This window comes from Astyanax mexicanus, chromosome 10 (assembly GCF_023375975.1).
Source record: "Astyanax mexicanus isolate ESR-SI-001 chromosome 10, AstMex3_surface, whole genome shotgun sequence".
In the NCBI taxonomy this organism is placed as follows: Eukaryota; Metazoa; Chordata; class Actinopteri; order Characiformes; family Acestrorhamphidae; genus Astyanax; species Astyanax mexicanus.
In genome coordinates, this window is record NC_064417.1 from 16,016,407 (window position 1) to 16,041,636 (window position 25,230).

The window sequence follows — 25,230 nt, forward strand, 5'->3', positions numbered from 1 at the left end:
ACCCATAATTATTCTGGTATTCAGGTATTTTGCTTTGGTGCCAGGAACATGCAGTTTGTTGTGTATTGCTGCTTGTCAGTTCTCTGTGTGCCCATTGTGTTGAGGTTTTCCTTGAGCCACATATGTAGATTAGGACATTCTGGAGATTATGTTGCTGGAGGGGTGTTGATGTCCCTTAAACCATGTAGAGAGATGGCGGGACTTTGTTAATGCACTTGTGGTGCTTTGCAGCTTTGCAGAGTTCTCTGTGCAGCCCCTGAACTGTTCATTGTGGCTGTTGGGGTGTTGATGTCCCTTAAACCATGTAGAGAGATGGAGGGACTTTGTTAATGCACTTGTGGTGCTTTGCAGCTTTGCAGAGTTCTCTGTGCAGCCCCTGAACTGTTCATTGTGGCTGTTGGGGTGTTGATGTCACTTAAACCATGTAGAGAGATGGCGGGACTTTGTTAATGCACTTGTGGTGCTTTGCAGCTTTGCAGAGTTCTCTGTGCAGCCCCTGAACTGTTCATTGTGGCTGTTGTGGTGTTGATGTCCCTTAAACCATGTAGAGAGATGGAGAAGCTTTGTTAATGCACTGGTGGTGCTTAGGAATTTCTCTGTGCAGCTCCTGTAATGTCCCTTTTATAGGGTTGGTGTCCCTGAACCAGATGGACAGATGTTAGGGATTCTGGAGCTTTTTGAAGGGCTCTGTGCAGTTGGTGCTGCCAGGTGCTGATGGTGCTGCCACGTGCTGCTGTTTAGCCTTGGGCCATCCTGGCAATGCAGAGTAAACACTTACACCCCCTCCCCTCCCAACAGTAACAGGAGGAGACCTCCTGTGGGACTTTCACAGCATCCTCATGCTGACAGAGAGCTTGGTGGAGCTCTCTGTGTAGCCTTGGGCCATTATTGTGGACCAGGCCATTTGTGATTGATTTTTTTAAATTGAAGTGAAGTTTTTTTTTTTCAGAATTAATCATTTTTAATGCATGTTTAAAACATTTTACAAACAAAAATACATACAAAATTTTAGTCATGTTTGTTCACTACATATTTTGGTTACATACAATAAAAATAAAATAATTAAACAAACATATTACATTTACATTACCATTTTATATACAAAATTCAAAGCATTTAAGATAAAACAGCTATATTACCAACATCTTATAGATATTTTCTTTATTTTTCTAATGTCAGCAAAAGCTTGTTTAGAAACCCAAATGGCCTGAAATAATGCAGTTATTCATTGCAATTTTATGTGTTTTCCATATTTTATTTTTAATTACTGTAAGAAAATGGTTTAAAATGTTTTTATAATCAAGAACTTTACTATAATTAATACTAATCAAGCTAATGAAATATAATCAACTGCATTACTATAAGAGTGTGATACTGTGGTAGGCAACAGGGTGTGACATAAAGCTTGAGGCCAGCCAAAGGAAAGTGGATGACATGTTACTGGCAGAGCGGAGGAAGGCAGCTGAGACAGTTCTCTATAATACTTCTCTGTCTTAACAATCAGTTACTTGCAAAATTTGGCCGTTAGCTTGTAGGCCCCAAAACCGTTGGGAGTCAAAGAGGATTGAGTCCTACTGTATGCGTAAGAAAGATTTTGACAGACAAACTTCTGATCAAGACCAGAACCAGTTTTTGGGGAACTCACCAAGGTGCCTTCCTCCGTGAGCTTGAGGTGGGGTTTGTCTATAAATGCTCATGTCTGTGAAATAATCTTGGAACTTCTTCTCTTGAACTCCTTGTGAGTGGAAAAGTCGTTCCCAGAGCTCTGTTTTAATAAATTGTTATTTTGCTGAAGATCAAGTATTCTGCCTCTCTATGACTTATCTCTACTTCGGGCTTCCATCAAAAGAATCCAGCGGAACGCACTAGAGACGGCGCAGAGGGTAGTGCGGTTTTCCCAACATTACATATATCCATAGTCATGCAAAAATCCATTTGAGATCTTGAGAGGTTCTTTTTAAAAATCCCAAATTGTATTGCTTTTAGATCAAAAATTATTTTAAAATTTTAAATATTTTTCGACAGATCCCAGATTTGTTTTGATCAACGACACATTAAAATTAAATGATCTACGTTTTATCTTTGTGAAAGTCTGGTATTGGACAGGTCGGACTATCAACATATTTACAGTTTATCAGTCTATGTATTATCTGAGCCTGCATATCTAGCAATTACACCATAATTAACTTCTTGTATTTTTTTATATTTATGCTTTTACTTGTATCAAAAGCCCAATTTATTTTCAAATGTTTATATTTATTTATAAAATCTGAAAAGATGAATTTATAATATGGAATACCAAATTCGTTTTAAACCATGTTTTTTTACCTCCTGTTTTTTTCATCTCCTATCCATTTGGCCTCTCTATATATTGCATTTGCTGTTATTTTACATAATAAAATTGTGAATTTTGGAGCTATATTAATCACTCCCAGTCCTTCTTATTTCTTACCTTTAAAAAGCAAATCTCTTTTGGCAATTTCTACATAGCTACCCATATAATCTTGCACATTTTTTGTTGATTTTAATAGCCCATTTTTGTGTGGGCAGAAAAATAGTTGCTAAAATTTGGTAATATAAAAGTGTTCGTAATATTTATTTTCGTTTTAGAATTCCATTTTCTTTTGGAGTATTTTTCTTTATCTATTTTATTTTCTTTCTTAGTCCAGTTAAAATCAACACATTGTTTATTATCGAAATAGGTGCCTAAAATCTTTAATTGTTTTTGTACTTGTATGTCATTAGAGAATTTATTTTTACTTCCCATATCTCCAATCCACAGACATTCACATTTATCTTTATTCAATTCAGATTTTAGATTTAGGTTTAACCATAATATTATCTGCGTTAGCGGATATAACGTATTTATTTCCATTTATTTGGACACCTTGTATTCTGGGATCATCCTTAATGCTTTTTGTCAAAGAATTAATTGCTAAAACAAAAAGTGCTGTGCTAAGCGGGCAGCCTTGCTTGACACCTCTTTATATTTTAAATTCATCTGTCAGTTGGCCATTCACATTAATCTGCGTTGTAGATTTCACATATAGACACATCAGGGGTCTTTCTTATAATTTTCTGCATCTATATTAGTGATATCTGAAAATCGTGAGGTTATGGCTGCTGAGTTAAAATGATCCACTTCTTTATTAGTAGGAAATATGTGTAATGCTTTTGGAGGACAGTGTTCAATAGATTTAATCACCTGTTTCAGCATATGTCTGTCAGCATCAGTCAGAGCCTCATGTTTCTGTTTCACTCTCAGTCTGTTCAGCAGCTCAGCAAAGGCAAGATCATCTTTCTGAAAGTTCTGTAGTAGGTTTGGGTTTAGACTGTTCCACACTGCTCTTCAAATGATTTAGTAAAAAAACAGAAAATAAGTGCCTTTATTTGTATAAGTAAGGATTTTTTTTATCAATACCTAAAACAATGTTTACAAGATTGTATTGTAAATACACTAGGTTGCACTTTATAAATTCAGTTGGTTATAATGTCTATTTTATTATAGCACACAATATACAGGATTATGGTAGCTATAGTATGTATTTAGAATTCCTGATGCAACACTTGTGTTTGGGTTAGAAATAAAAACTGGATCTAATAATGTGCTCTTCTCTGTTGTAGCATGATTAATAATCTGTGTGAATCCTTTTGATTGGAATAAGTTTAGAATGGGTTTGTTTATATTACTTAGTTGATCTTCATTAAAGTCTCCACATACCACAGCAGGTTTGTAGTCCATGATCTCAAGGAAGGTCAAAAGGGCATCTAGGTTTGGAATGAAGTCTGACAGTCTGTAGTTTGGAGGTCTGTACACAACTGCAATCACAACCTGTTTTGGAGCATCAACCTTTAAAAGCAAAAACTCCAGATCTGTGACATTCTGCACATATTGCACTGGACGGACCTGAAGGTGATTTTTAACATAAATGGCAACCCCTCCTCCACTTTTGTTGGATAGATGAGTGTAGTTAGTGTAGGAAACATGTCTGTTACGCTGATACATTCTATAACCATTTAACTGAAGACAATCAGGAACGGTAGAACCAGTCAGATGAGTCTCAGTCAGACACAGAACATCTGATAGGAGGAGTTCATGATGGCTTTTAATATCTTCAAAGTGATGTTGTAATCCCTCAGTGTTGTGATGTACAATAGTAATGGCTTGATTCATGTTTGATTCTCGAATTGTCTGCAGAAGTGGCTGGACAGTACACAGGTCAGCTTTGGGCATGTTCTCCAGTGCAGCGCTGATTTGTGGGTCACAGAAAATTTTCTTTTCATCAAAGTCAATAATGTGTAGTCCACTTAGTGATGTAGTTCTGCTCAGTGCAACATAAGCCATGCCTGGTTCAAATACTTTTTTTAGTGACACAACAGCAGAATGAGTCGTCATTCCCTGAACTTTATGAGCAGTGCATGCAAAGGCTAACTTTAAAGGAAACTGTCTTCGAACTGTTCCTTTCTTCTTCAGACTTTCCTCTTCTCTCTCAATGTAAACAAGATTATCATTTTCTCCAGGTACTTTACTGCGGTGTTTTCGTCCTGCATCAGCATCATCCAGCTCAACACCAATCATCTGAACCACAGGAACACTGTTAAGGGTCTGTGTGATTATTTTGGCAACTTTACCAAAAGATCCATTCACCAGCCCAGATTCTACATCAATATTTCTGGTGAGCATCACTCGTGCACCAACTGCCACCTGTAGTGTGTCCATTAAATCACCTTTATCTCCTTTAAAGGGGGCACCTTGTCTCTGCATTTGACCTGATCTGGGGTCTTTCTTATAATCCTCTGCATCTATATTAGTGATATCTGAAAAGCGTGAGGTTATGGCTGCTGAGTTGAAATCATCCACTTCTTTATTAGTAGGAAATATGTGTAATGCTTCTGGGGGACAGTCTTCAATAGGTTTAATGACCTGTTCCAGCATACGTCTGTCAGCATCAGTCAGAGCTTCATGTTTCTGTTTCACTCTCAGTCTGTTCAGCAGCTCAGCAAAGGCAAGATCATCTTTCTGACGCATGATTTCAGTCAGTGTGATCATCTTAAAGTGATCTCTCCAGAAGTCCAGCACATGATCCTCATACACACACAGTGGCCTGGCTCGTCCTAGTGGTGGTAGCTGCTGAAAATCACCGACAGCCATAATAGAAATGTTACCAAAAGGTTTATTATTTCCTTTAATCTGCTGCAATCTCCAATTTACATAGGCAAACAGTGGTTTAGACACCATGGATATTTCATCAATGATCATGATCTGTAAATTAGAAAAGTTTGCTCTGATCTCATCCAGACTGTTTCCGAGTCCCTGATATGGAGGTTTCAGGCTTCTTGGGAGTTTTAGAAGTGCGTGGAGTGTTTTTCCATTAATGTTATGACTGGCACAGCCGGTAAACGCACTCAGAAGCACTGTGGGTTTGGACATATCAGCTTCCTCTCTTACACATGGCATTTTCTGTAAGATTTTAGTTGCCTCTGCAAACACAGACTTAATAAGGTGACTCTTTCCTGTTCCTGCTGTTCCAGCTACATAATAAAAAAATGATTCTGGGTTTTCATTCTGTACTTTTCTTTTACACCAATCCCTTATCTTATAGAACACAGCAGCTTGTGTCTCATTCAGGCTCTGATACATTTTTCTGATCACTGCAGGATTCACCTGTGGAGCTTCTATTACAGGCATAGCTGTTCTGTTATCAGATGTGGATGGAGCGAAATCTGGAACATCATCTGCTTCAGTTATGTCAGTGGGATCTGTGGGTTCTTGCTCTATCATGCACTCTAATCGAATCAGTTCATTTGTTGGAGCCAAGTTAGTCCAGGCATCTTCAATAGGACCATTCTGTTCAAAATTCTCAATGGCCTTATCAATAGCTTCACTGTGCTTTTCATACTTCTTTCTGTTCTCATTTACAGTGGTGTAAACCCGCTGCAGTGTGTCTGTTCCTGGCAGTTTAACTGAGGCAAACGCATAGAAGGCTTCATAAGTGTTAAACTGAGCAGTTTTAAACTGTGAGCTGCTGCGGTGTGGCAGGTACAATTTTAGTAGTGTTCCATAAAATTTTTCTGGATGTTTCTGTTGTGAAAAACGTGCAAATCGAATGATGGCAGGTTTTCCTCTGGTTCGCTTTTTGATGTATCCCATATCATTCTGCAGTGGAAGTACATTTTTACCTTTTCTCTGATCTGCATAAACAATCCGATATTCACTAGCAAATTCAGCCATGCACATGTTCTCAAACTCTGGTGTTTCAGGCCTGGCCATGTATTTTTCTGCTAATCCAGTCATCCACACATTCTCATCATCAGGGGCTTTGTCCTGTAAGCAGCTCATAGGCAGACTCATTTTTACTGTGTTATCATCAGTGGGAATGAAAATTACAGCACGGGAAGATGATTTCAATTTTAGACTGCAGGTTCGAGCTACTGCTTCCTGTGCACTGACCTCTCTGTTTTTAGCATAGGCATGCATCACCTGTTTCATGCTTTCTCTCTCAGATGTGTTTGGACACATTTCTTTAATCACTCCTTTCAGGTATTCACTCATCTCATGTTCACCTTTTGAGATGTATGACAGAATGTACATTATACAGGTGTATGGGTTCAGGATGAACTGTATATCCATGTTGGCATCCCAGGCTCTGAGCAGCAGCGGATTGTAGCCATTCACCCAGCAATCATTTGGTTCACGTTGCATTATAACTACACTTGCTGAACTGAGACTGTTTACATTGTCTTTATACTCTTCATATGTCATGTTTACAGTTTCTAGCAGCTGCGTGATGCTTTCAAAGTTCTGAGTCTTATCATTCAGCAGATCCCACACTGGCTGAAGCCTTGATTTAGCTTGTGTCACAGGTTCATCTTTTTCTGCACCTTCATCATCTGAGTCAGTGTCAGGGGGTGGTCTGGGTCGTGTGATGAGTGTGTTTTTCATGGGGGGTTTAGGAAATCCAAACCTGCAGTGTTTATTGTTCTTTTTGCATGATTTAGAATGGTTTCTGCTGTGTGTTTGAACTTCTGATACAATTCTGTTCAGTTCAGGATCTGTGTTTGGGTCTGGCAGTTTGCAAGAGATGTGTCTGTCAATGAAATCACAAACATCCTGATCTTGGTCACTCTCAAACTCTGGAGCACCGTTTACCCAGAATAAGCAGTGAATGTGTGGAGAGCCTCTCTGTTGGAACTCAATGCGAAAAAAGAAGTCAACGATCTGACCAATGGGCTGAGCAGGAGACTGAATAAGGTTCATAAGAGCTTCTACACGTTTCTCAAACATGCGCATGGCTGTGACAGGATTACTGCGCAGTATCTCACATTTCTCTGACCAGTCCAGGGCTGAAAAGTCCACAGATTCACCTTGCTGTGCTTTAATCGCTGTGATCACTTCAGGCCATCTCATCTCTGCAGCACTGAATGTACAGAAGAATGTGGGAGTTCCCAATTGACGAAGCATTGCAAAAAGGTCTCGGAGTGTTTTCTGCCAATAGGCTGGAGATCCACGAAGTGGTTGGAGGAACCTTGTGACCTCATTATTGTGTATGAGTTTCTCTAATTCACGTTTGTCCTGTAATAGTGCACTGTTGATTTTTCGGCCTTCACGGGTAACTGATTTTGCTTTTCTTAGCTGGATTGACATGCTGGAAAATGCTGTATGCATTTCAGTCACAAACTGGGCAAAGAAAATGTAGTTTGTGTCTCTTGCAAAGCGATTATCAGCGGAAAACAACCTGGCATTAAAATATCTGCTGGGTGAGAGAGCTGTGTGTCTGTCAGGTTCATCAAATGTGTTTTCTCCAGTTGGAAACTGAACAGGAAAAGCCATTGCTTCCAGTTTAGGAACTTTAAATATGCTTACTGGATTGTTTTGCTCAGCAGGGGCAATGCAAAATATTCCATCATTGAATGACAACAGATGCTGACCGAGATCTGGAGGTTGTAGACACGTGTCTAATGCGAGACCTGTGCTCTGTTCTGTGCTTTCAGCCTCATTATCTACATCATGTTCACTCTCAGGGTTCTGCTCTACTGTTTCATCATTGTCAGAGATCATGTTCAAGTCTATTTCATCCTCTGGAATATCATCAGCATTCATTTGGTCTGGAAAATCATCAAATAATTCATCCTGCTCCACATTGTTTATAACAATGTCTCTGTATTCAGAATGGATTTCCTTTAGTTTAAGTAAGGCAGACAGGACCTTCTGCATGGAAATGGTCTGGAACTGGTAATGGCCTGAGTAACACAGTCGTCTTTTCAGCTTCACTGTGAGTAGCTGTGATTCACTGCTGGGTCTGGGTAAAACATTTACTGTTGTTTCAACATCTGAAGGAACTGACACAACAGCACCTTTAATAGCTCTCTGCTGACCTTTGGGAAGACTGATGACCTTAGCAAAACACACATACTTAGCTATTACATGTCTCTCCAAGATGTTTAAATCACACAGTTCAGGTGGAATGGGTGCGAGTTGGAGTTTGTTTGCAGAAGCGATGGAAGGCATTCTCCCTTTACTCAAGTTATCATGACAGCTGTGGCAGATCCATTCATGTTTCATTTCCTTAGGTGCACAGTTATCATTACAGTCAGAGGAACAGGTGTGTACATATTTTCCAGTCAAGCAATTTGATGTTATTGATGGTTTTTTTTGGTAGCTTGTTTGATCACACAGTCGGACCTGATCAGAAAACAATGCTCTGTGACAGACTGTGCAGACGTAACTCGGACCAGCTTTTATGATTTCCTTGAAATGGATTAGAGATTTCTGCACTTCTGGATTTAGGGATTCATTGTTTTGTGTTTGTTGTGTTTGTACTGTTGTGTTTCTCTGTTGCTGAAAATGGTTAAGTCTGTACTTCCTCTGTATATGTTTATCTTGTATCTTGTGTAGGGTGTTAAGTCTAGATGCTCTGTTTTTTGACCGCAGTAAGCACTGTTCTCTGTGAATCCTCCTGAAATGCAGATCAGACAGACGATTCATAAAATATTGCTTCTGTCTTTGCCTGAAAGCCTCATCTTTCCTGTAGCTGTGTGTAATGTACTGTCTCTTTTTCTCTCTGTAATCTTGGTTATTTTTGTACCTGTTGATCATGTTCCATATCTGTTTTTTTCTGTAATCTGGATTAGTTCTGTAGCTGTTCGTGATATACTGTCTCTGTTTTTTTCTGTAATCTGGATTAGTTCTGTAGCTGTTCGTGATATACTGTCTCTGTTTTTTTCTGTAATCTGGATTAGTTCTGTAGCTGTTCGTGATATACTGTCTCTGTTTTTTTCTGTAATCTGGATTAGTTCTGTACCTGTTCGTGATATACTGTCTCTGTTTTTTTCTGTAATCTGGATTAGTTCTGTAGCTGTTCGTGATATACTGTCTCTGTTTTTTTCTGTAATCTGGATTAGTTCTGTAGCTGTTCGTGATATACTGTCTCTGTTTTTTTCTGTAATCTGGATTAGTTCTGTAGCTGTTCGTGATATACTGTCTCTGTTTTTTTCTGTAATCTGGATTAGTTCTGTATCTGTTTGTAACGTACAGTTTTTGCTTTGCTCTGTAAGTTGTGTTAACTATGTAATTAACTCCTATGGATTTTATCTTTGCAAGTCTGTAATTTATATTTTTAGTGTAAGACACTCGGCTGCGTTGTTTAATCTTTTCTCTGAATTCAGGATCATTCGCATATTTGCCTTTCCAGTTTAACCTCTCCTTCTTTTCTCCCTCTGTCTGTCCTTTTCTTTTAATGTGCTTTAGACGTAAATATTGCCTCCTTTTTTGAGTTTTGGTTAATTTGGTCACAGGTTGTGGCTCAGATTGGCTAATGTCAGCCTGCAGATCAGGACAGGGGTCTTCTGTTATTTGATTATCGGTAGTGTCTGCAGCAGTAGCTGTGTTTCTGTTAATGAAAGACACGGGGAGGAGCTCATACTGATGATAATCTTTCAGTTTAAGACACACCTGGTACAGTATTAGTAATCTTTCAGTCATGTCCTCTAAGTTTGCAAACGTGAGCATCACAGCTGTACCTGCGTTCTCATCAGCTTTTAGTCCATCAGGTGTTCTACAGTGAGGATCAAAGAACCCGAATCTACCTGAGCGATCTCTGAATACAGCAACACACATTCCTCCAGTAATCAGCAGAGCATCAGTTACATCACCTCTCAGACAGTTTAGTGCTCTCTCCAAATTCACATACTCATCCATCCCCTGAGGGGCCTCATCTCTCAGAAACCCGAATCTCTGTGGGTGTTTGATAACACTATAACACTGCGTGTCTGTCTCTACTGTACAGGGAAGCTCATCAGATGCCAGCAGGTTACTCTGAAACCTCCCTTCATTCAGTAATGTTTGTTTAACTTGAGTATAAACAGCATCACCCTGTGTTAATATCTGGTCTAGGTTTAGGCTGGTCAGGTTATTATTTTCACTGTGTACTGCTAGAAATGTAAGTGAATTACAGGTACACTGAACTCCTCTAGAAAACAACTCATAGCGCTCATCTGCTTGATTGTGGGACGCCATGACTGTGGTCACGTGTGTACTAACGTTGTTTACCGGCTGTTCAGCATTTCGGGGTTTTAACTTTGCTGCCTCACGCTCCTTTGCTGCGACGGCTTTCTTGCTTTTCTTCGGCATTTCTCTATTCGTTACAATAAAACCTTGTCTCAGATATGGAAAATTACAATGGCTTGTTTGATAAACTCTGTAACTTACTAGCACTAGTGTTTATATTAATCAGAAATATCAAGCTAGTAAAATGGCTACTTTTCCCAAAATATTTCTTTAAGATATGATTGTGTAATGGTTTACAATTTACAATAACCCAGTAATATGTTTGATAAACACTGCTGTAACGTATATGCTTGTTATAATAATTTTATAAATTACAATAACCCAGTAAAATATTTGATAAATACTGCTGTAATGTATACACTAGTCTAATGGTTTAAATTTTTATTAATTACAATAACTCAGTAATATGTTTAATAAACACTGTTTTAACATATACACTTGTCTAATGGTTTATAATTTTATAAAGTACAATAACCCAGTAATGTTTGATAAATACTGCTGTAAGGTAGTAATGCTTTTTTATTAACACAAACTTACCAAATAAAGTAGGGCTTTAAACTTTTCCAAAAGATATGTAGATATGACCAAGATACCCTTGCAGTTTTACCAGTGGCTACACTGAAGCAGACATCTGTAAAATTTGTTTGTAGTAAAAGTATAAATTAATTGCAGAAATAACTGGCTGACAAAACATATTACAATAAAATGTAGTCAACTAAATGAAAAAATATATATACATAAAAATTCTTAATAAAACCCTGTCTTCCAGATATGGAAAATTATATTAGCTTGTTTGATAAACTCTGTAACTTACTAGCACTAGTGTTTATATTAATCAGAAATATCAAGCTAGTAAAATGGCTACAAATATATAAACAGTGCAGCCCACAATAAAGTCTTACCCAGTAAAATGTATTACTTTTCCCAAAATATTTCTTTAAGATATGATTGTGTAATGGTTTACAATTTACAATAACCCAGTAAAATATTTGATAAATATTGCTGTGGTGTACGTTTGTCTAATGGCTTAAATTTGTATAAATTACAATAACCCAGTAATATGTTTAAACACTGCTGTAACGTATACACTTGTCTAATGGTTTATAATTTTATAAAGTACAATAACCCAGTAATGTTTGATAAATACTGCTGTAAGGTAGTAATGCTTTTTTTATTAACACAAACTTACCAAATAAAGTAGGGCTTTAAACTTTTCCAAAAGATATGTAGATATGACCAAGATACCCTTGCAGTTTTACCAGTGGCTACACTGAAGCAGACGTCTGTAAAATTTGTTTATAGTAAAAGTACAATTGAAAAAGATTTGTATATAAGGATTATAGAAAAAGATAAATTAATTGCAGAAATAACTGGCTGACAAAAAATTACAATAAAATGCAGTCAACTAAATGAAAAAAATATATATATGTAAAAATTCTTTTTTTATTAATTTCTTTTATTAATTAACTTCTCAAAACGTAATTTTCCCCTTAAATTGTACACTCAAACAGCTGTCTTATATACTACAATCCAGTATCTAGATGCAATTGTATCTCCTTAAAACACACTCACAACCCAAAAATGTGATTATACCTCTGTAGGAAACAAGCTTACAAAAGACAACTGCTAAAAGAAATAACTTTTTATGAAATAATTACGTATTTAATGTGTAAAAAGGTTCAGCAACAAATATTTTAATAGACTGTATTTTTTACTAAATGTATTAAATGTGGTATGTACACACTGTAAGAAGCTGTATGTTTTTAAATCACAATATACTGCTATAAGAAATGACAGGTAACTGCAGCTTCAGTCGATAATGTGAATGTGTGTGTCTTCAGCTCCAGATGCCGCGGTCAATGTGATGACTGTCTTCGGGTGAAGAGTTTGCTTCTTTAGAGAATTGTCTGACCTGAAACCAATCACAAGGAAACACTATACAGGGTTAAATGAGGGAATCAAGTTTGCCAAGGGGATCTTTTTTCAAGATTTCCGTTTCCAGGGGTCAACTGAATGCCCTTTTCAAACCGTTGTTTAGGGGTCAACTGAATGCCCTTTTCAAACCGTTGTTTAGGGGTCAACTGAATGCCCTTTTCAAACCGTTGTTTAGGGGTCAACTGAATGCCCTATGAAGCCGTTTTTCAGGGGTCAACTGAATGCCCTATGAAGCCGTTTTTCAGGGGTCAACTGAATGCCCTATGAAGCCGTTTTTCAGGGGTCAACTGAATGCCCTATGAAGCCGTTTTTCAGGGGTCAACTGAATGCCCTTCCTTTTCAAGAGTTTAGATTTCAAGGGGTTATTTTTCAAGAGTTTAGATTTCAAGGGGTTATTTTTCAAGAGTTCCGTTTTCAGGGGTTCAACTGAATGCCCTTTATCGTTGTACTTGCAGGTGCAAGTGGATAGAAAGGGGATTGGACGAAAAAAGAGATGATAGAAAAGGGGGATTGGGAATAAAGAAAAAGAGAGATCTTCAAAACCTGTGAAAACAAAATGGGAAAACAAAAAGTTACACATATCCATATCAGTACTGCACCGTGCAATATACAAAACTACAAAGAGCTATCCCTGTATGAAGGACCAAAAATGTATAAATAAATAAATGCACATATAAATGTAGATATAAATAAATGAATAAATATAAATACACGCGTAAATAATTGTATAGGTAAATAATTAAAATAAATACATTTCTTATTTATTGATTTATTTATTTATTCACTTATATGCGCTTTTATTTATTTATTCATTTATTTATTTATTTCTGTATTTCTGCATTTGTATGTTAATTAGGAACGCGGTCCTATCCTCACTCTAAAGCAGGGTCAGGAGCAAGAAAGGCTCCATTTGTTCTTGTTTGCGCTCTTTTTTTTCTGATTCTTCGCGTTTGCGACTTTTTACTTCTAATTTCATACTTTAAAGTGTTAAAAATAGTCAGAATAGGTTTAAATGCTCATTAAAAACATACTATGATTCGTTTTCCGCTCCGTGCAATAGACTGAGTTCAACTGATCTAGTGGATTTAGCCGTACCATTTATATAAAGCTATATTATTCTGTTTACACTCCAGTAAGTATGGTTTATTGGGATTGTCTCGTCTCACCACACTCACTAAATTAGGTAAATTACATGTATAAATGTTTGAAATATTTATTGCTAATATAAATAAACTACATTACATGGCACAGCAGTTGGTCTGTGGTATTATTTTATATGAAATTTGGTGAGACTAGAGAATCCCAATAAACCATACTTACTGGAGTCTGAACAGAATAATATAGCTTTATATAAACGGTACACTAGATCAGCTGAACTCAGTCTATTGCACGGAGCGGACAACAGAACGAAATCTAGTCATTGTATGTTTTTAATGAGCATTTAAACCTATTCTCACAATTTTTTACACTTTTAGTTTTTTAGTTTTTTAAGTTTTTTTTTTTTTTTTTTACAACAGAAGTAAAACGTCGCCGACGCAAAGAAACTGAAAGAAGAGTGCAAATGAGAACAAATGGGGCCTATCTGAGCTGCGACATGCGCAGTGAAGGGGGAACAGAGGGACTGAATTCACTGCAACACTGGCACGCGAGCTGCTGTGTCCTGGCGCGCGAGTGAGCCGCAACCAATCCTGCTTTAGAGCGAGGATAGGACCACCTACCTAATTACCATACAAATGCAGAAATAAATAAATGAAGAAATGTGGAAATAAATAAATAAATGTAGAAATGTTGAAATAAATGAATGAATAAATAAATAAATGCACATGTAAATGAATAAATAAATAAAATCAATCAATAAATAAGAAATGTATTTATTTATTTACCTTTACAATTATTTATGCTTGTATTTATTTATTTATTCATTTATTTCTACATTTATATATGCATTTATTTATTTATACTTATGTCATTTTTGGTCCTCCATATCTCTGAAGTATCATTGAAATATAAACTTACCAGGTAAACTTGTAACCTGGTAGCAAGGCCTCGGGTCACCCCTACCAGGCAATAACAGGGAACCCTGAAATTGTAAAAAAAAGAGAAACAAAAACATCGGAATGACACCTTTTAACTTTAAATATGCAGCAATCATATTTTAACATTACTGGGTGCGTAGTTTAGTTAAGAAGTCATTTTCTACCCATTACGTGTAGCAAACTTCAATTTTTATTTATTTTTTTACTTTAGACTCAGTGACTCCAAATAGTTTATTACAAATGAAACGCAGAATTTACTTTTAAAAAGATGATATTGGCACAAGAGAGCAACAGTCCAGTCCAGTCAGTAACTATCAGTAACTAATTACTCCAGAGTATTGTCCAGTTACAATTTCTAGTGTGTGAAGTTGTCTTCGCCTGTTGACTAATGTTATCCCTTTTGTAAATGTTACAATGGGCACAGCACACTGGTGGGCTTACTTGGTGAGTTTCCAGAGTCTGTAAACCTATAAACCTATTGGTTTATTATACACAGTGCAGCATTAAATCTCTAATCTCAATCTCAAACTCTAATTATAATTTATTTAAAAGTGCTGGTACTAATCAATTGTTAAATCAGTTAATTGTCTGTACTTACAAGCACTGTAGTTCTCTCTCTTTCTTGTTCCTGTAAAATAAGAAAAAGGAAGAAATTGGACACTTGGTAAATTAATCATAAATCAGATTATCCTTTTTAGTGTGTTACTACTAAAACAAGCTAGGAAACACTGGTTTAATTAACTACAACTAAAGCAGACAAGAAATAATTCATTGACTAATTAATATAACTATTTATCAGAATTTTATAGTATAATTAAAGTGCCATTATTGTGCACTGTGCAATGTAATAAACCTTATTACTTTGAGAAACCAGGCTTATTGAAGAATTTATTTTCAACTTACTATGAGAACGAAAAGTTCATTTAAAATGGCAACACATTGTACTTATGCATTTAAATGGTTAACTTACACTTGGAACGTCAAGATCAGCAACTGCAGAAAAGAAAAATGTATATTAGTAAAAATGTAAAAAGAAAGGCCAGTATGTTGCAAAGAATTCAAAACTGAAAAAAAAAAAACAATTCATGAGCTTCATACAACAAAGCATGTTAAAGGATTTATTGGCAACAAATTATTACAGTAACTAAATGTGGGAGTTCTTAACAACAGTTCTGAATAGTTTAATAGATGTTTAAACCCTACTTTCTGATAGCAGAATTAATACAACTTAAATAAAGAACATACAAGCATTCAATTAAGTTAGTTGACAGCTCTAACTAAATTACTCGAGACATGTATCATTGAAATGTACTGGAAGTGTTTACTCACACAATGAATGTCAGTACTGCAACTGTTGACAAAAAAGAAAGTGATTGAAAATGCATATATCTAGCAACTAATTAATAATTAACTGAATTTTTTTATTTTCTGAAAGGAAATACAGCTAAATATGCTAAATAACTAAGAAAGCAGAGATTCTAAGCTTTAATATGGCATATTGGGTGTCTATATTGAGCCTATAATTATTCATAAACACAGCCAGACATTAAGTGTGAAATTTGTTTTGGCCCGCGGGCGGGTCAGGGCGCGTTATTGTGTATTCTGATCATACTGTAGCTGCATTTACTAACAACAAAACGGTAAACTTGTTACTAATAGTGACAATATTTCGTTAACAGATAATGAACCAGAAACTGAGAAATAATATTTAATATATATAATATATTTAAACTGCTGATAAAAAATTCACATTATTCAGATAATAAGAATTTCCACTGCTGCGCCAGCGTTCAGTCAGAATCAGTGGCAGAGCGTGCTGGGTTAGCTGAACCGGCTTAAACCGGTTTTCAGGGCAGGTCAGGCTGCAGTGGATAGCTAACCGCTAACTAAAATACTGCCACATTAGTTTATAACTGAAAAGCCCAATAGTTAGCCGGGTTAGCTCGGGTCATCTTTTGTTTCTGGAACATTCAGCTACCCGAATTCTGTGTATGAGTGTAAAATTAATCTGTGATTAAAGCAGGAATTCCCTGTATCAGAGCTAATGCTAGCTTGCCTCTCTGAGCTGCCTGTAGTGTTAGCTAGCACGCTAACCTAGCATTATACAAACACAGATATAACGACGTTTTAGCTATATTAACACACGCTGTTAAGTAGTTTATACATATTAGTCAACTATCTAACTAAATACACGAAGTGGACATTAAAGGGGGCGTATTTCGCCGTGTTTGCACCCTTTTCCACACAGAAACTCATTCCAGAGCCGTCAGCTCTACTTACCTCAGAGACCGCAATGATCCGCTCCTTTGACGCACGCGCTCTTAGGCCACGTCTGTGGGTACATCCATTTGACTACATGCTCCCTTCTTCCCTACTCCCTAAGAATTGCATTATTTAGATAACAACAAATTTACACACACCCCGTGCATCATATTTCAGACAAAAGGCAATGAAAAACACGGTAACATGTTTTAAGAGTTCAAGGTAAATTTCAGTGCTTCAGTGGGTGTAAAATTTAAAGTTTAAGAACTAAGTTAATCCAGGGCACTTCAGATGGAATGAGTGCGCTCCCTCCTTTATAAGCTTGAGTGCACATTTACAGTTTTACTGCCACCTAGCGGTGACAACCCTTTCTGCATTGTTCTTCTGTACTGTGTGTTTGGAGGAGCTGCTGAATAAACTGCTTTGTAGCTTTCTCACCCACTTTTAACCAAAAGTTTTTGGACACTCCTTTATTAGTTAAAGTATTAAAATTTCAATATTTAGCCAAAGGGGTTTGGACACTTCTCTATTAGCTAAAGTATTTGAATTCCATCATTTAGCCAAACGTTTTTGAACACTGCTTTATTAGCCATAGTTTAGCCAAAAGTTTTTGGACTTTAGCTTTTAGCCAAAAATTTTTGGACGTTAGATTTTCGGCAAATGTTTTTGGACTTTGGTATTTAGCGTTTAGCCAAAAGTTAACAGCATATCAACAACTCTTCAAACTCTTCAGACAAAAACAGCTTAGTAACCATTTTAACTTTTAAACGTTATTAGCGTACTTTTCCAAGCCAACTTAAAGTTCGTTCACGAACTTTGCCTTTTCTAGTTAAGTTGGCTTGGAAAAGCCAACTTATTGTTCTTCGTAATCTTATTCTTATTAAGTTGGCTTGGAAAAGCCAACTTACTGTTCTTCGTAATCTTATTATTATTATTAAGTTGGCTTGGAAAAGCCAACTTACTGTTCTTCGTAATCTTATTATTATTATTATTCTATAAACTTTTTATAAACAGTTTCTTCTCCTACAGTTTTCAAGCTAGAACCACGAAACTTCACAAGATGATAGAACCTATTGCCGCGGGGTGTGCTTGTGCTTTTCTAAGTGATCGGACCACCAGGGTCCGATCGGTGGTCCGCCAAAGTCAGATTTTTTCCCATAGACTTCCATTCACACTTTTTTCAAATGGCTCTAAAAGTCACAATTTTTGAGCTAGAACCACGAAATTCACAAGACATACAGAACTTGCAGAGACGTTTCAGACGATATGCTGATCTCACCGATACGATTTACGGTTTTCGTAAAATTTTCGTACGAACTTTCCCCATAGGAATGAATGGGCGGAATGTTGGCCATCTCACACACACCAGCCGATCCTGCGCACGGCCCCCCTCTCTGCCCTGCTCCACAGTACTGTATCTGTATGGAGAAGAGACTGCAGAACACAACCCACACCAGAACCTATACCACACTACACACACCACACACAATCCACACCACACCTTACACACATTCCACACCACACATACCCCACACCACACACACTTCAAACCACACATACCCCACACCACACACACACCCCACACCACACACACACACTAACTACACACACACTTCAAACCACACATACCCCACACCACACACACACACACTTCAAACCACACATACCCCACACCACACACGCTTCAAACCACACATAACCCACACCACACACACACCCCACACCACACACACACACTAACTACACACACACTTCAAACCACACATACCCCACACCACACACACACACTTCAAACCACACATACCCCACACCACACACGCTTCAAACCACACATAACCCACACCACACACACACCCCACACCACACACACACCCCACACCACACACACACTAACTACACACACACTTCAAACCACACATACCCCACACCACACACACACACTTCAAACCACACATACCCCACACCACACACGCTTCAAACCACACAACCCACACCACACACACACTCCACACCACACAAACCCCACACCACACACACTTTAAACCACACACACTCCACAGCTCACATAGCCCACACCACACACACTCCACCCCACACACACTTCATACCCCACACCACACACACTTTAAACCACACACAAACTCCACAGCTCACATACCCCACACCACACACACTCCACCCCACACATACCACACACACTTCACACCCCACACCACACACACTCCACAGCACACATACCCCACACGTCACACACTTCAAACCACACATACCCCACACCACACACACTCCACACCACACAAACCCCACACCACACACACTTCAAACCACACATACCCCACACCACACACACTTCAAACCACACATACCCCACACCACACACACTTCAAACCACACATACCTCACACCACACACACTCCACACCACACAAACCCCACACCACACACACTTCAAACCACACAAACCCCACACCACACACACTTCAAACCACACATACCCCACACCACACACACTTCAAACCACACATACCCCACACCACACACACTTCAAACCACACATACCCCACACCACACACACTCCACACCACACAAACCCCACACCACACACACTTCAAACCACACAAACCCCACACCACACACACTTCAAACCACACATACCCCACACCACACACACTTCAAACCACACATACCCCACACCACACACACTCCACACCACACAAACCCCACCACACACACTTTAAACCACACACACTCCACAGCTCACATAGCCCACACCACACACACTCCACCCCACACACACTTCATACCCCACACCACACACACTTTAAACCACACACACACTCCACAGCTCACATACCCCACACCACACACACTCCACCACACACATACCACACACACTTCACACCCCACACCACACACACTCCACAGCACACATACCCCACACCACACACACTTCAAACCACACATACCCCACACCACACGCACTCCACACCACACAAACCCCACACCACACACACTTCACACCACACAAACCCCACACCACACACACTTCAAACCACACATACCCCACACCACACACACTTCAAACCACACATACCCCACACCACACACACTTCAAACCACACATACCCCACACCACACACACTCCACACCACACAAACCCCACACCACACACACTTCAAACCACACAAACCCCACACCACACACACTTCAAACCACACATACCCCACACCACACACACTTCAAACCACACATACCCCACACCACACACACTCCACACCACACAAACCCCACACCACACACACTTTAAACCACACACACTCCACAGCTCACATAGCCCACACCACACACACTCCACCCCACACACACTTCATACCCCACACCACACACACTTTAAACCACACACACACTCCACAGCTCACATACCCCACACCACACACACTCCACCACACACATACCACAGACACTTCACACCCCACACCACACACACTCCACATCACACATACCCCACACCACACACACTTCAAACCACACATACCCCACACCACACACACTCCACACCACACAAACCCCACACCACACACACTTCAAACCACACATACCCCACACCACACACACTTCAAACCACACATACCCCACACCACACACACTTCAAACCACACATACCCCACACCACACACACTCCACACCACACAAACCCCACACCACACACACTCCACAACACACACACTCCACACCTAATACACACAACTCAGCCCACACTCCACCACACATACACCACACTCCACCCCACATTCCAAACACACCACACCAAACACACTCCACAACCCACTCCACACCCCACACACTCCACACCACACTACAAAACTTAGTAACTATTTGACAAGCCAACTTAAAGTTCGTTCACGAACTTTGCCTTTTCTAGTTATTATTATTATTATTCCGCGCTCAAAATTTAATCACTATCTCCTCCTAGGGCTTTTGACGTAGAACCACGAAATTTTGCAGTATCGTAGGACCTATACCCGAATAGGTTGCTTGTGCTTTTTTAAGCGATACATCGTACGGTTTTCGTAAAAACTTCGTAAACGTACGCATTTTTTTCCCATAGGAATGAATGGGGCCAAATTTTAAACGTCCGTAACCGCCACAATTTTTGAGATACGAACACCAAATTCGGCGAGCTTATAGATCTTATCGAGATCTTTAAATTAATAGGAGATTGCGAAGTGATACGACGTACGGTTTTCGTACAATTGTCGTACGAAGTTTTCCCATAGAAATGAATGGGGGGCCCAGAGTTCCATCTCACACACGAGCAGCTCTGCGCACGGAACCCCTTCTCTCCCCTGCTCCTCCAGTACTGTGAGTGTATGGAGGAGCTGCTGTATGGAGCAGCTATCAGTCAAAAGTTTGGACACCCCGGCACCCCAGCCAGGTTTTAGCAACCACCTATTAACTGCTTAGCAACCACCTGGAAAACGTTAGCAACTGCCTAGCAACCACTTAGCAACCACTTTAGAAATTATAGCAACTGCCTAGCAACCAGTTAGCAACACCTTAGCAACCACCTGGAAAACGTTAGCAACTGCCTAGCAACCACTAAGCAACACCTTAGCAACCACCTGGAAAACGTTAGCAACTGCCTAGCAACCACTTAGCAACCACTTTAGAAATTATAGCAACTGCCTAGCAACCAGTTAGCAACACCTTAGCAACCACCTGGAAAACGTTAGAAACAGCCTAGCAACAGCTTAGCAACCACTTTAGAAACGATAGCAACTGCCTAGCAACCACTTAGCAACACCTTAGCAACCACTAGGAAAACGTTAGAAACAGCCTAGCAACAGCTTAGCAACCACTTTAGAAACGATAGCAACTGCCTAGCAACCACTTAGCAACACCTTAGCAACCACTAGGAAAACGTTAGCAACTGCCTAGCAACCACTTAGCAACCACTTTAGAAATTATAGCAACTGCCTAGCAACCAGTTAGCAACACCTTAGCAACCACCTGGAAAACGTTAGCAACTGCCTAGCAACCACTTAGCAACCACTTTAGAAATTATAGCAACTGCCTAGCAACCAGTTAGCAACACCTTAGCAACCACCTGGAAAACGTTAGCAACTGCCTAGCAACCACTTAGCAACACCTTAGCAACCACCTGGAAAACGTTAGCAACGGCCTAGCAACCACTTAGCAACCACTTTAGAAATTATAGCAACTGCCTAGCAACCAGTTAGCAACACCTTAGCAACCACTAGGAAAACGTTAGAAACAGCCTAGCAACAGCTTAGCAACCACATTAGAAACGATAGCAACTGCCTAGCAACCACTTAGCAACACCTTAGCAACCACTAGGAAAACGTAAGCAACTGTTTAGCAACCGCCTTGCAACCACTTAGCAACCATGTGTAATACATTAGCAAATAACTAGCAACCGCTTAGCAACAGCTTAGCAACCACCTGTAAGACGTTAGCAACTGCCTAGCAACCACTTTCAAGATTTTAGCATTTATCCAAATGTTTTTAGATTTCAGGGTTTAACCAAACATTTTTAGTTTTCAGCGTTTAACCAAACATTTTTAGATTTCAACGTTTAACCAAACGTTTTTAGATTTCCGTGTTTTTGGCATTTAGCGTTTAGCAACCATTTTAACTTTTTAACGTTATTAGCGTTCTTTTCCAAGCCAACTTAAAGTTCGTTCACGAACTTTACCTTTTCTAGTTCTTATTCTTATTCTTATTATTATTCTATTCGCGAAATTTAATCGACTACTCCTCCTACAGCTTTTATGGTAGAATCACGAAATTTTGAGGGATCGTAGAACCTATGCCAACTTAGGTTGCTTGTGCTTTTTGAAACGATATGTCGTACAGTTTTCGTAAAAACTTCGTAAATGTACGAATTTTTTCCCATTGAAAATGAATGGGGAGAAATTCAAAAGCCCGTGAACGCCACAATTTTTGAGATACGAAGACGAAATTTGGACGGTGTATAGAACTTTCCGAGATCTTTCCGAAAATATGCTTTACGAAATGATACGTTGTACGATTTTCGTACAGTTGTCGTACGAAGTTTCCCCATAGGAATGAATGGGGGGCCCAAAGTTCCATCTCGCACACGAGCAGCTCTGCGCACGGAACCCCTTCTCTCCCCTGCTCCTCCAGTACTGTGAGTGTATGGAGGAGCTGCTGTATGGAGCAGCTATCAGTCAAAAGTTTGGACACCCTGGCACACCCGCCAGGGCTTTGCAACCACCTATTAACTGCTTAGCAACCACCTTAGCAACCACCTGTAAAACGTTGGCAACTGCCTAGCAACCGCTTAGCAATACCTTAGCAACCACCTGGAAAACGTTAGCAACTGCCTAGCAACCAGTTAGCAACACCTTAGCAACCACTAGGAAAACGTTAGAAACTGCCTAGCAACAGCTTAGCAACCACTTTAGAAATGAAAGCAACTGCCTAGCAACCACTTAGCAACCACGTTAAAAACGATAGCAACTGCCTAGCAACACCTTAACAACCACTAGGAAAACATTAGCAACTGCTTAGCAACCACTTTAGAAATTATAGCAACTGCCTAGCAACCACTTAGCAACCACTTGTAATACGTTAGCAACTGCCTAGCAACCAGTTTGCTACACCTTAGCAACCACCTGGAAAACGTTATCAACTGCATAGCAACCACTTAGCAACCACTCTAGAAATGATAGCAACTGCCTAGCAACCAAATAGCAACAGCTTAGCAACCACCTGAAAAACGTTAGCAACTGCCTAGCAACCACTTAGTAACCACGTGGAATATGTTAGCAACTGCCTAGCAACCACTTTAGAAATTATAGAAACTGCCTAGCAACCACTAAGCAACCACTTAGCAACCACATGGAAAACGTTAGCAACCGCATAGCAACACCTTAGCAACCACATAGCAACCACCTAGCAACACCTTAGCAACCACCCCAGATACCATAGCAACACCTTAGCAACCACCTAGCAACACCTTAGCAACCACCTAGCAACCACCTAGCAACACCTTAGCAACCACCCCGGATACCATAGCAACACCCTAGCAACCACCTAGCAACACCTTAGCAACCACCTAGCAACCACCTAGCAACACCTTAGCAACCACCCTGGATACCATAGCAACACCCTAGCAACCACCTAGCAACACCTTAGCAACCGCATAGCAACACCTTAGCAACCGCATAGCAACACCTTAGCAACCACCTAGCAACCACCTAGCAACACCTTAGCAACCACCCCGGATACCATAGCAACACATTAGCAACCGCATAGCAACACCTTAGCAACCACCTAGGAACCAACTAGCAACACCCTAGCAACCACCTAGCAACACCTTAGCAACCACCCCAGATACCATAGCAACACCTTAGCAACCACCTAGCAAGACCCTAGCAACCACCTAGCATCACATTAGCAACCACCCTGGATACCATAGCAACACCTTAGCAACCACCTAGCAACACGTTAGCAACCACCTAGCAACATCTTAGCAACCACCTTGGATACCATAGCAACACCTTAGCAACAACCTAGCAACACCCTAGTAACCACCTAGCAACCACCTGGTATATGTTAGCAATTGCCTAGCAACCAGTTAGCAACAGCTTAGCAACCACCTGGAAAACATTAGCAACCGCCTAGCAACACATTAGCAATCAAAAGTTTAACCAAAAGTTTTACGATTTCAGCATTTAAACAAGCGTTTTTAGATTTCAGCGTTTAACCAAACATTTTTAGATTTCAGCGTTTAATCAAACGTTTATAGATTTCAGCGTTTAACCAAATGTTTTTAGATTTTAGCGTTTAACCGAACGTTTTTAGATTTCAGCGTTTAATCAAACGTTTTTAGATTTCAGCGTTTAATCAAACGTTTTTAGATTTCAGCGTTTAACCAAATGTTTTTAGATTTCAGCGTTTAACCAAACGATTTTATATTTCAGCGTTTTTGGCATTTAGCGTTTAGCCAAAAGTTAACAGCATATCAATGACTCTTCACACTCTTCAGACGGAAAAAGCTTAGCAACCATTTTAACTTTTTAACGTTATTAGTGTTCTTTTCCAAGCCAACTTAAAGTTCGTTCACGAACTTTACCTTTTCTAGTTATTATTATTATTCTATTCGAAAAATTTAATCGACTTCTCCTCCTAGAGCTTTTAACGTAGAGATGCGAAATTTTACAGGATCGTCGGACCTATACCCGATTAGGTTGCTTGTGCTTTTTGGAGCGATATATCGTACGGTTTTCGTAAAAACTTCGTAAACGTACGCTTTTTTTTTCCCATAGGAATGAATGGGGGAGAATTTTGAACGGCCGTGAACGTCACAATTTTTGAGATACGAAGACGTAATTCAGCTGTTCTATAAAACTTACCGCGTTCTTTCCGAAAATATGCTTTACGA

The 25,230-nt window shown here is 39.3% G+C and overlaps 1 long non-coding RNA gene across 1 annotated transcript; it reads right to left on the minus strand.

The window, feature by feature from the left end:
- Positions 1 to 12,203: 12,203 nt before the first annotated feature.
- On the minus strand, positions 12,204 to 17,442 carry LOC125804852 (uncharacterized). Its single transcript, XR_007441058.1, has 6 exons — positions 16,819 to 17,442; positions 15,868 to 15,889; positions 15,509 to 15,531; positions 15,137 to 15,166; positions 14,519 to 14,582; positions 12,204 to 13,045 (listed from the first exon to the last, which is right to left on the minus strand). It is a non-coding gene; the product is annotated as an uncharacterized LOC125804852 (long non-coding RNA).
- Between the last annotated feature and the right edge of the window lie 7,788 nt (positions 17,443 to 25,230).